General features: G+C 40.1%; 2 long non-coding RNA genes across 3 annotated transcripts; one reads left to right on the top strand and one right to left on the bottom strand.

Annotated features, from left to right (window-relative positions):
• Positions 1 to 1,233: 1,233 nt before the first annotated feature.
• Positions 1,234 to 3,863, top strand: LOC138956340 (uncharacterized). The gene is made up of 3 exons (XR_011452612.1): positions 1,234 to 1,663; positions 2,551 to 2,605; positions 3,602 to 3,863. It is a non-coding gene; the product is annotated as an uncharacterized lncRNA (long non-coding RNA).
• A 2,893-nt stretch (positions 3,864 to 6,756) lies between these two features.
• On the bottom strand, positions 6,757 to 9,149 carry LOC138956337 (uncharacterized). Of its 2 annotated transcripts, none has more exons than XR_011452611.1 (3): positions 8,840 to 9,149; positions 8,301 to 8,469; positions 6,757 to 7,291 (listed from the first exon to the last, which is right to left on the bottom strand). It is a non-coding gene; the product is annotated as an uncharacterized lncRNA (long non-coding RNA). The 2 variants fall into 2 exon arrangements; XR_011452610.1 differs by having other exon boundaries at positions 8,321 to 8,469; positions 8,840 to 9,147.
• Positions 9,150 to 10,240: the final 1,091 nt, after the last annotated feature.

Raw genomic sequence — 10,240 nt, 5'->3', positions numbered from 1 at the left:
GAAAGGCCCAAAAGAGCACGTTTTGCCGTCATTTTTTAGGGGGTCCTCCACTGAAAGTTGAATATATCGTAAATGTATATATGAAAACGTTTCAAACTTCCAGAAAACATGACCAATATGTGAATAAAGATCACCATAACTGTTTGTGAATATATTGATACTTTGAAGAAGGCTTGCGTGCTAGCAGAGACTATACACTTGAGATAATGATTTTCTGGAAACCAGTAATATTATGTCTTCATGTGACATACTATGTTCTATTGATAAATGTGTTTAACTGTAACTATAGACCCTTGTTTTATGATACATTCAAAAAGGCATGCGGGCTGGTAGAGACTAAACACTAATGCTATTTTTCTTGAAGAATGTAATGTTACGTCTTTATGTGACGTACAATTGGATGCTGTGTTGTAACTATAGACGCTTGGTCTGTGAACCTTTGAAGAAGGCCTGCGGTCCAAAACTTTGGATTTTTAAAAAGATGCAACATTCTGAAGTGGTGCAGAGGAAAAAGAGTTTCTTGAATTCTGTATAATTGATAATTTTCGAGCTTATTTCTTAGCCCTATATTATCTGTTGTGGCTTCTCAAATGCCAGAACACACAGACAGACAAAAGCCGCTAGACCCCATCACAAACAGAACTCTATAATCCACAGGCGTTGCTTACACACACACACAAACACACACACACACACACAGAGAAGCCGTATATATATATATGTATATCTATATGTATAAATATATAGAGATAGGTGACAGTGTATTTTTCGAGTGGCTATACATTGATTCGACCTTTTCACTTTGACAGTAAGAACAACTTACGGGTGCAAGGGAAGCGTTCTGGACAGCGCAGTGACATTCTAAAAATAGTAACGTAGAAACGGGGATATGGATTGAAGCCACACGAAGGAAGGGAGATAAACGCAAAACACTGGAGAAGATAAGGAAGAGTTACTTGTAATGGTGAAATGAACAGAAAAACCAAAATCGGTTCAGCGCTGCGCGCTGAGAGCACGTGTTGAAATATCTCATCGATGATATTGTGTCCGGGGTGTAGCTGAATACGGTGTCCAAATTTGAAAAAGATCCACCGAGAACTTTGGCGTTGTTATGTGGTCTAGCGGCTTTGGTGTGTCGGTATAGGGGCCCGGGTAGCTGAGGTGGAACCAAAATCGGTTCAGCGCTGCGCGCTGAGAGCACGTGTTGAAATATCGACCAGGTTGTGTCCTGTCCCGGGTGCGAAATTTTTTTTCACACGTCAGTTGCGGGCTTTCAATCCCGAAGGCTGGTTCCGAGTAACTACGAACGTAATCGGAAGTTCCGATGTTTACCAAGTCAAAGAGCCGAGTCGAACACTATCCTTGCGTCATCCAGGGAGATACTGTACAGATCTCTGCGTCATCTTTGACTTTGCAAGCAGCTTCGGAGATTTCAAAACAACGTTTTTGCCCCAAAAAAGATTGTGGGCTTTTTTTTTTCCTCCTCAAGTTATTTTGGACGTTGAGCGTGGTTTGTCAGACCTATAGCGTTTCGGTTTTTAGTCAAGTTACAAAATGGCAGTCCAAGGCAAGGAGCGAAGGTGATCAATTCGGAAAGAATCTCCAATGATGTTTGCTAATGCGAGAGAATTGAGACGGGTGAACCATTGCATATTAACCAGAGGTAAGTTTCCATGTTTCGTTTATACTTAGGCCAAAAAAAATAATAGGTGTGGTTACGGTAACATAGCCAAAAAAAATAGGGTAGGTAGGTAGGCAATCACTTTTTTTTTTGTTTAACTTTTTTTTTCTAATGTGTACAAATTAAACCTACTTGACAGGGAAATAAGTGTGCGACTCGGGCGCTTTCGCTTTCATAGCGGTTTTTGCACTGGTTTTTTTTTTTTGTTTTTTTTTTTGACAAATGTAATAAAAGTTATAGGATTGGCCCCTAAAAATAGGGTAGGTCGGGTTACCGTAACCACACCTATTTTTTTTTTAGGCCTTAGAGTGGGTCTTTGCGAGTATGTGTTGCAACATGTGTCACTCCGCTCACTGTCACTGACAGTCACTGAGTGTCAGTCTCTGAGTCTGACAACAACATTGGATGCATGTACCTGTACGTGTTTGTATACATGTATCCTTGCCTTACGTCAGGTACGAAGATAGTTGCCCTGAACAGGGATTTCCTCATTAATGTGGAGAAGAAGAAGAGTACCACTGCCACGTTTTTGCAACCTCTTTTTGACCCAATTCGAGATGCATGAGTCATAATATTTTAAAAATCCTTTTTTTTAAGATTGAATCCAACTTCCAAGACAGTGAATAAAAAATCAAAGCTAGTGCTGGTCAAATGTTTTAATGCTAGAATTAAAAATAGATAACCTTCTCGGAATATAATTGCAAGCAGGTTGGAGGCTAGTTCAAGAATCAAATTGCTGACTTACCCAGGCTGGCTGGTTACAGTGCGTTTCTTTGAAAGGCAATCAATGGTTCTACTGCTCTGCTAGTACTCACCATTTTGAAAGTGATGTTCACATGATTGGTACTTCATCTATTATTTTATTGCAGGTCTCCTCTCAGCTGAAAAAGCCAACCGATTGCTGCATGGCCAGCGACGAATCAGGTAAAAGGTTTTATTATGTACAACTGTCAGTGTCAGTGTTATGACATACAATGATACAGTGTGTTTTTTCCTTCCCCTCTCTCTCATTCTCAAGTTCTGGTCAGAATAACTCATGTGGAGGTGTGCGTGTGTGACTGTGAGCAAGACTGTGAGAGAGTGGTGGTTTTTTTTTATAATTCAGGTTCAGGGATAATAATAAAATAATGAACACCTACTGACTTAGACTCCAAACCGCAAGCTCTTAGCCTTATTTCACCAGTATGGTGATCACTTCCTCCCGTATTGGAACCATTACTAATATACTAGAAGCGCATGACTTTCAGTGTGTATGTTTGATTAAAAAAAAATGCATTGCAGTAAACACTGTCACTGTCAGGATATAATTATCTCAATGAAACTGTGTGTCAAGTTCTATTATTATTTTCCTTTTTTGAGTATGTATAACATGTATATTATGCATGTGTGTAGAGCACAGAGAGCGTAAAACTTTAAAAGGAAAATAATAATAGAACTTGACACACATATGATTCCTATGACAATGTAGGACAGTGGCATTGATATCTTTCTAGAATAATATGTCGTTTTACATTCAGTGAAATTTTGACTGAATTAGTGAACTGAATGTATTCAAATATGGTGACAGACATGTATACAATGTAGACAAGTTAAAGTTGTATGTGTGTACATCACTACATGTTCTGTAGCTTACAAGTTACATTGAAAACAGCCTTGACTATAATGGAAATCCACTTAATCACTGTCTTTGGGGTTCCAACAAAAATCAGACGCAGTAGGGGGGGGGGGGGGGGGTCGGGGGATTTTATTTGAACTTGTCTACCAGGGAAAAAGAATGTTTAAGCTCTTGGCATTTATGTGGGTTTAGTGTGTGTATGTGTGTCAGTTACAAACAGTACACAACTTATTCCTTTATACTCATACTTAGACTTGTTCTTGTCGTTGTGTTTAAGATCCGTTCCTTTCTCATTCATTTGTCAGTAGTGACTGAAGATGACGAAGACCTGGCCAGTGAATGTGGATGAAAAGCAGTGCTATCCAAGTCCAGCTATGATCGATGGGGAAACTACAGCAACAGCCGCAGAGGATCACCGGACAAAAAGAACTGTTTCCCAGTATTGTAAATGTCCACTCAGTATTGGTTGTATTGAGCATTACAACTTGTTGCTATTGTACATTTTTGTCAATGTTTTAAAGGCCCGCTACGCCTCACAGGGCCGGACTAGGCTAAGAGGAGGGGTGGGGGGGGGGGGGTTGCCAGTGGTGGTCCAGGGGGATGTTCCCCTTGGCGGGGTCAAGGGGCAGAGCCCCTATATTGTGGGGGTCAGGGGGCGAAGCTATCTATATTCTGAGATAGGAAAATGGTCGCTCCTTGCATGAAACGGCATAAAATAAACAATCATAAAAAATGTTTTAAATAAGTGAGGTACATGATTAGGCTAGGGGGGGGGGTGGTTGCGCAACCCCCCCCCCCCCCCCCCCCCGGCCCTGCCTCATTTAAAAAGTTCTATCGATTTGAACTGAGCGCTGTCATTGTCCCATAAGAACTCAATTCCTTTGGACGGTGCAATATTCTATATTTTTCTCTCAAGATACACATTTTCAAAAAGAGACCGAGCGCTGAACTGAAGTTGTGCAGTGCGGATCTTGCGTTTTTGGGAATTCCAAACCGTTTGTGATATGAGCTGTTTGGGTACACCTGTCTGCAGCACATTCAAGTTAGGAGTACGGGAGACAACTCCAACTGACCATAAGTCTTGCGTCTGCTTTTGTTTTCAGTTCAAGACATTTTGACGAAGCGCATTGAATTATGCCACCGAAATAAAACTAAGGCCTGTCCACTTACAAAAACTGCTGGGTCAAAGTTCAGTAAATCTTACATTTTACAGATGTCGTCGTTGGGTAGTTTTGGGTTTGTTTTACTACCATAGGAGGATTCTTGAACTGTAAATGCACTCAGCTGCAACAAAAACACAAAACGAAGGCTGTGAGCTGCACTGTGCCTTTAAGGAAATGTGCGGCAGTAAAATTGAATTCGGAAAATACATGGAATAACCTGGTTTTCTGCATAAAAATAAATAAAACAATTGTGAATACTTCTTCTGCGTTCGTGGGCTGAAACTCCCATGTACACTCGTGTTTTTGCACGAGTGGATTTTTACGTGTATGATCCTTTTTACCCCGCCATTTAGGCAGCCCCGTCGCGATATAACCTTCGTGGTTGAAAACGACGTTAAGCACCAAATAAAGAAAGAAAGAAAGAATTTAGGCAGCCATACGCCGCTTTCGGAGAATTGTGAATACTGATCGACGTAGATGGAAACAGTCGTTACATTGGATTTCTAGGAAACTGTTTAACAGCGACATCATACATCAGAAATTCCTAATATTTGGCACAAAGATCTACAATCATATAGAACGATTTTTGACAACAGACTACAGTTGAATTTTGATATCTTTTGTCATGAGGATGAACGAATTTCTTACTGCATATTCATTACAATAATTAATTTAAATTCAACTGTAGTTTTTAACAAAAAACACGTTCTTTATGATTGTAGATATAATACATGTGTATCCTTAAATATTATGAATTTCTGATGTATGATGTTGCTGTAAAACTGTTTTCTAGAAATCCCATATGGCGCTGTTAATGCTAGATTCCATAGCAACAGCAGTCTATATCCATCCACAATGTTTTCATTCATTTTAATAAGTCACTTCAAGAATTAACCAGAAAACCAAGTTATTCTTTGACTATTCTTCAAGTTTAAAGGCACAAGGCAGCTCGCAGCCTTAGTTTTGCGTTTTTGTTGCAGCTGAGTGCATTTACAGTTCAAAAATCCTCCTATGGTAGTAAAACAAACCCAAAACTACCCAACGACGACATCTGTGAAGCTCGACAGTTTCTTGTTCACGCGAGTGCATAAATGAACCTAGTTATTACGTGGTGTTTGGAACCGGCACGGTTGGCCTAGTGGTAAGGCGTCCGCCATGTAATCGGGAGGTCGTGGGTTCGAACCCCGGCCGGGTCATACCTAAGACTTTAAAATTGGCAATCTAGTGGCTGCTCCGCCTGGCGTCTGGCATTATGGGGTTAGTGCTAGGACTGGTTGGTCCGGTGTCAGAATAATGTGACTGGGTGAGACATGAAGCCTGTGCTGCGACTTCTGTCTTGTGTGTGGCGCACGTGATATGTCAAAGCAGCACCGCCCTGATATGGCCCTTCGTTGTCGGCTGGGCGTTAAGCAAACAAACAAACAAACGTGGTGTTTGGTCTGAGTTCGATTCAAATGAGTGATTCCGGCATCCATTTTGTTTTACACAAACTCATGATGATGTCTGACATAGTTTGCAGTGACGTGTCTTTTTGTGCATGATGTGGTGATCTACCTGATCTAAATTTAGATCCAAAAATAGGTCAAGACCAGCCGGGACAGAGTCCGAAATTAATTCGTAAAAAAATCGCAGTTCTTGACTCTTTGGGTGCAAGTCAATGAAACTTGGTAGTTCTTCTAACGGATAGCTGCCTGAGGTATGACTAAAAGCCCCAGGGGATCCGTGCACCTGGATTTGACAAGTTCAGTACCTTTAAGTTTGGTAATTTTACTGCCGCACATTGCCTTAAGTCATAAATAAAGGGTTCCAGTAACATACCATTCTTCTTTATTGATTATGAACTTTGGAAGGTTAGATTTTGGAATCAGTTTTTTTTAAATATTTCCTTGATGTGTTGTAATAAGATCAACCGTCTGCTTGGACATATACTAAAGATCCACTACCTGGCTGCTGTCTGCGGAAAATCGATTAATTCATAGACAAATATGCCTTACAGGGAAGCAGCTAGCCAGTTGACTGTACGTGTGTTTGTGTAGAGGTGTTCTTATTGCATGTTCAAGCCAGGACAGATGGTGACCTGAAACATTTACACATTACACATGTATGCAGGACTGCTACTTTAAGCTTAGGTGCAAGTGTGATGATATAATTATTTGTTTGACTGATTATGGGCATTAAAATAAAACTGCAAAAGGAATACTTACACTTGAGATCTGATTTTGTGCGTGTCTGTGTGTGTGTGCGCATGAGGGTGTGTGTGGGCCATTTGACATACTTGCAGAAGAAACCAACAGAGGTAACTGATAAACTGCATTTATTAACACAAAGAGGTAAACAAAGTGAGTTCACACATTTCACAAAAGTAAGAAAAGGCAGTCTCACATGTGTGATAGTCTAGGAATACCAATGCATTCACAATATTTAGTACTCGCATGAATGGCCCAAGAAAACTATAGGCTGAGAATGCAAGTTCTAATTTGGCACATTTGTACATGTAGCTGCATCCACTAGACATATATCCATCTTACAATAAAAAAAACTAGTGGTTAGGACATGGGCCTGAAAATCTCAAGGTCCTAGGTTCGAATCTCTGCAGAGGCATTTACTTTTTCCCCTTAGTTAAAATAAAAATGCTCAATCGAGAGAGAGCAACCGTAAAGTTACCAGCGTAAAAGTAAAGTGTTGAATGCAGCTGTAAAGGTCATGCCAGCAGTGTGGGTCAGTTCTGGTAGCTCTGTCAGCACAGAATGGATTGAATCTGATCATCATCCTCAGCAAAGCCAGGCACCACTCTGCAAGCTGCCTGCACGTCATATCTCGGCACCTCACTTCCTGGAAAATAAAGAAAATGTATTACTGAGCACATTCAGACTTTGCTGTGCGCTGATGGGGATATGTTTTTGGTATTGAGAAGAGGGTGTGTGGTGGGGGTGCCGGAAGGTAGGTAGGAAGTAATACATGTACTTGTTCTTCACACAATCAGTGGGATGGAGAATGGTGTGGGTGATACTGACAGTGACAACTATTAACTAAACTGTAAACATTGTTCTGTGCCATCATTCCTTCCTGTGAAAACCATTTATTTATATACTTTCATCATTAAAATTAAAAAGAATCTTTCATCATTAAAATTAAAAAGACTTCCTCACAAGAACCTTTCTAACGACATGATATCTTGTTATGCTGCTGATGTGAGCGGTTTTTCTGGAATGTGATGGAAATGTACTATTTTTATAATTGACAGCATGAGCCCTCCCTCATCCCACACACATTCCCTATTTAGTGTTGACACCTTACAGTTTTGTTGAGAAATGTGATGTGAAGTCATTCAGAAAATTCTAACACTGCGCAGGGGCAGTCAGGGTGTTGAAACGTTTTACTATATTATATAACTCTTATTCCATGTAAAAAATTAAAATAAACTGGCCAGATCTGTGATTGTGAGCCAAGGAAAGGACTGACTGTATTTAAAATAATTCCAGTAATGAGTAAATCTTTCATTCTAGCTATTTCATGTTTTACTTTCTTGCATCACAATAGTTCAAATCAATGTTCATACAAACAGCATAATGCACTTTATGAGTATAGGGTTGCAACAAACTTTAAGATGGGAAGGAGAGAGAAAATAAAGATATTTGTACCATTATGTATACAAAGTGAAAGTACATTATACCAATTAGTGAATTACCATGCACAGTATTACTATGCATCTTCAAATGTATGAATAATTTCATCTACAAAGTACTTGTAAATGTAATACAATTTACAAAGAACAAAAGACTGCTGAATGATCTACATCAGTACATGCATGTTTATAGCTACAGACTACCATCACCAATACCTTATAAATGTGTAACTTACTCTTCAGGGGTAGTCTGTAATGTAAAGCACCACGCCAAGTCATCCTGATACCTCTCCAGTACATGTATCCATGTTTAAAGGTAAACTGTTGGAACTGAAAGACAGGAGCTGTATGAATGATGCACATCACCTCTGGTTTCTCGGGAGGCCTGAAAAAAACCATAACAATATTAACATAACTATTAACATGTCTTGAAAATGAAATAAGTACTATTTCAACTTCACTATCAGAGCCAAATCACTCACTAATTCAGTAATTGTTTTGTTTATTCTTTTACAACCATAGTTCATACACTGATACAGCAACATTTGATTCTGTGCATATAGATTAAAGATCAAGCATTTTCTAAACTTGAGTAAAAAAAATAAGAACACAACAAGCACACACTCTGTGACTCACAGTCACACCCAGTTACTCAGTAACACACACATGACATACACAACAGATGAATCTTGCTCAGTTCTACAAAGGCCACGTTTGCAATGGTCATGTCTTGGATTTTAAAAACAATAACTTACCTGCTGGTTGATCCAAACCGATGATTGACAATCAGTGAGAGGAAAATGTCCGAGGCTGAGGATACTGCCTGTGGTGGGAGGGCGTTCCATTCGCCAATGGTGCGAGGAAAGAAAGACTGCTGTCTGTATGATGTTCTGCAGGTTGGGAGTTTATGAGCCTCAGCATGGATTGAGCGAGTGCTGAGTGCATTCTTTTCGCTCTATCCTATTAATTCACACATTGACCCTGCAGCAGTGACGATCATTTCTAGATTGCAATCGGCAAAGTTCGTAGCTCGGATTGCACTCATTCCTGGGTCAGCGAGACACGAACGACAACTCAAATCGATAAGCATCCGAACACATCGGAACTTCCGATTACGTTCGTAGCTACTCGGAAATAGCCTTCGGGATTGAAAGCCCGCAACTGACGTGTGAAAAAAAATTTCGCGTCCCGGGTGTACCTGAATATGCCCACCAAATTTGAAGCAGATCCATCGATAACTTTGGCCGTGCATCGCGCACACACACACACACACACACACACAGACAGACAGACAGACAGACAGACAGACCGACACAAGTCGTATATCGTATATATATCGAATTATATATCTAGATAGCTTGCTGTCTGTTTATATTTGCATTTATCGATCCAATCATTAGAATTTGTGTTTATGTTGAAACACATTTTGCTTGTATTTACCTTGTCAGTGATGAAGGTCCCTCAGATGTTCTGCTACGGGAACATTCATCACAAACGTCCAACAACAGGGAGTGAGTATATACAAGTATTCTGACGTTTTGGTTGAGAGGAAGATTACTTGGAATGTGTTTAGTTTGCATTAATCTAAGGCAGACGATACTGAGTGATGCTTGAAAACACAATGTATTTATGTGACACAAGTGAATGAAATACAACAAGTTAACATCACTGTTCATTGGCCATTGGCTCTATCGACGCCCGATTTTAACTGCTTGCTTCCCTTTATATAATAAATAGTCTATAGATCATCTTCCATCCGAACACAATTCTGTGTATGTCATCGATAATAGAGCATTTGGGGTAGGTAAATTCTTTCATGCAATGACGTCAGGGCCTTTCGGCGATTGGTCAATGCATGTCGTGGCAACAATGTCGGTTCCACTTGAAATTATCACTACTTGATATTGCTTCCCAAACGTATACGAAGTGAACGGGAGCATAGGCTCAGTTATCAAGTTAACTTGCCTCGAAAAGTGAGAACAGTACACAAATACAAATGGAGAGACTCAGAAACTCGAGTCGAGTAATTACTGATCGCCCACGCTCGAGAACTCAAATGTAGTATTCAAGAACCCGGGCACGTGGAAGTTATGTTGGCAGTTCAAGTCTTAGTTTTCACGACTTTGTTTTGTGTGCCTTGTGGCGCGGTGGTAAGA

This window comes from Littorina saxatilis, unplaced genomic scaffold (genome assembly GCF_037325665.1).
Source record: "Littorina saxatilis isolate snail1 unplaced genomic scaffold, US_GU_Lsax_2.0 scaffold_332, whole genome shotgun sequence".
Classification (NCBI taxonomy): Eukaryota; Metazoa; Mollusca; class Gastropoda; order Littorinimorpha; family Littorinidae; genus Littorina; species Littorina saxatilis.
The sequence above is the reverse complement of the archived record's forward strand: the minus strand, read 5'-3'. Positions and strand labels throughout refer to the sequence as shown.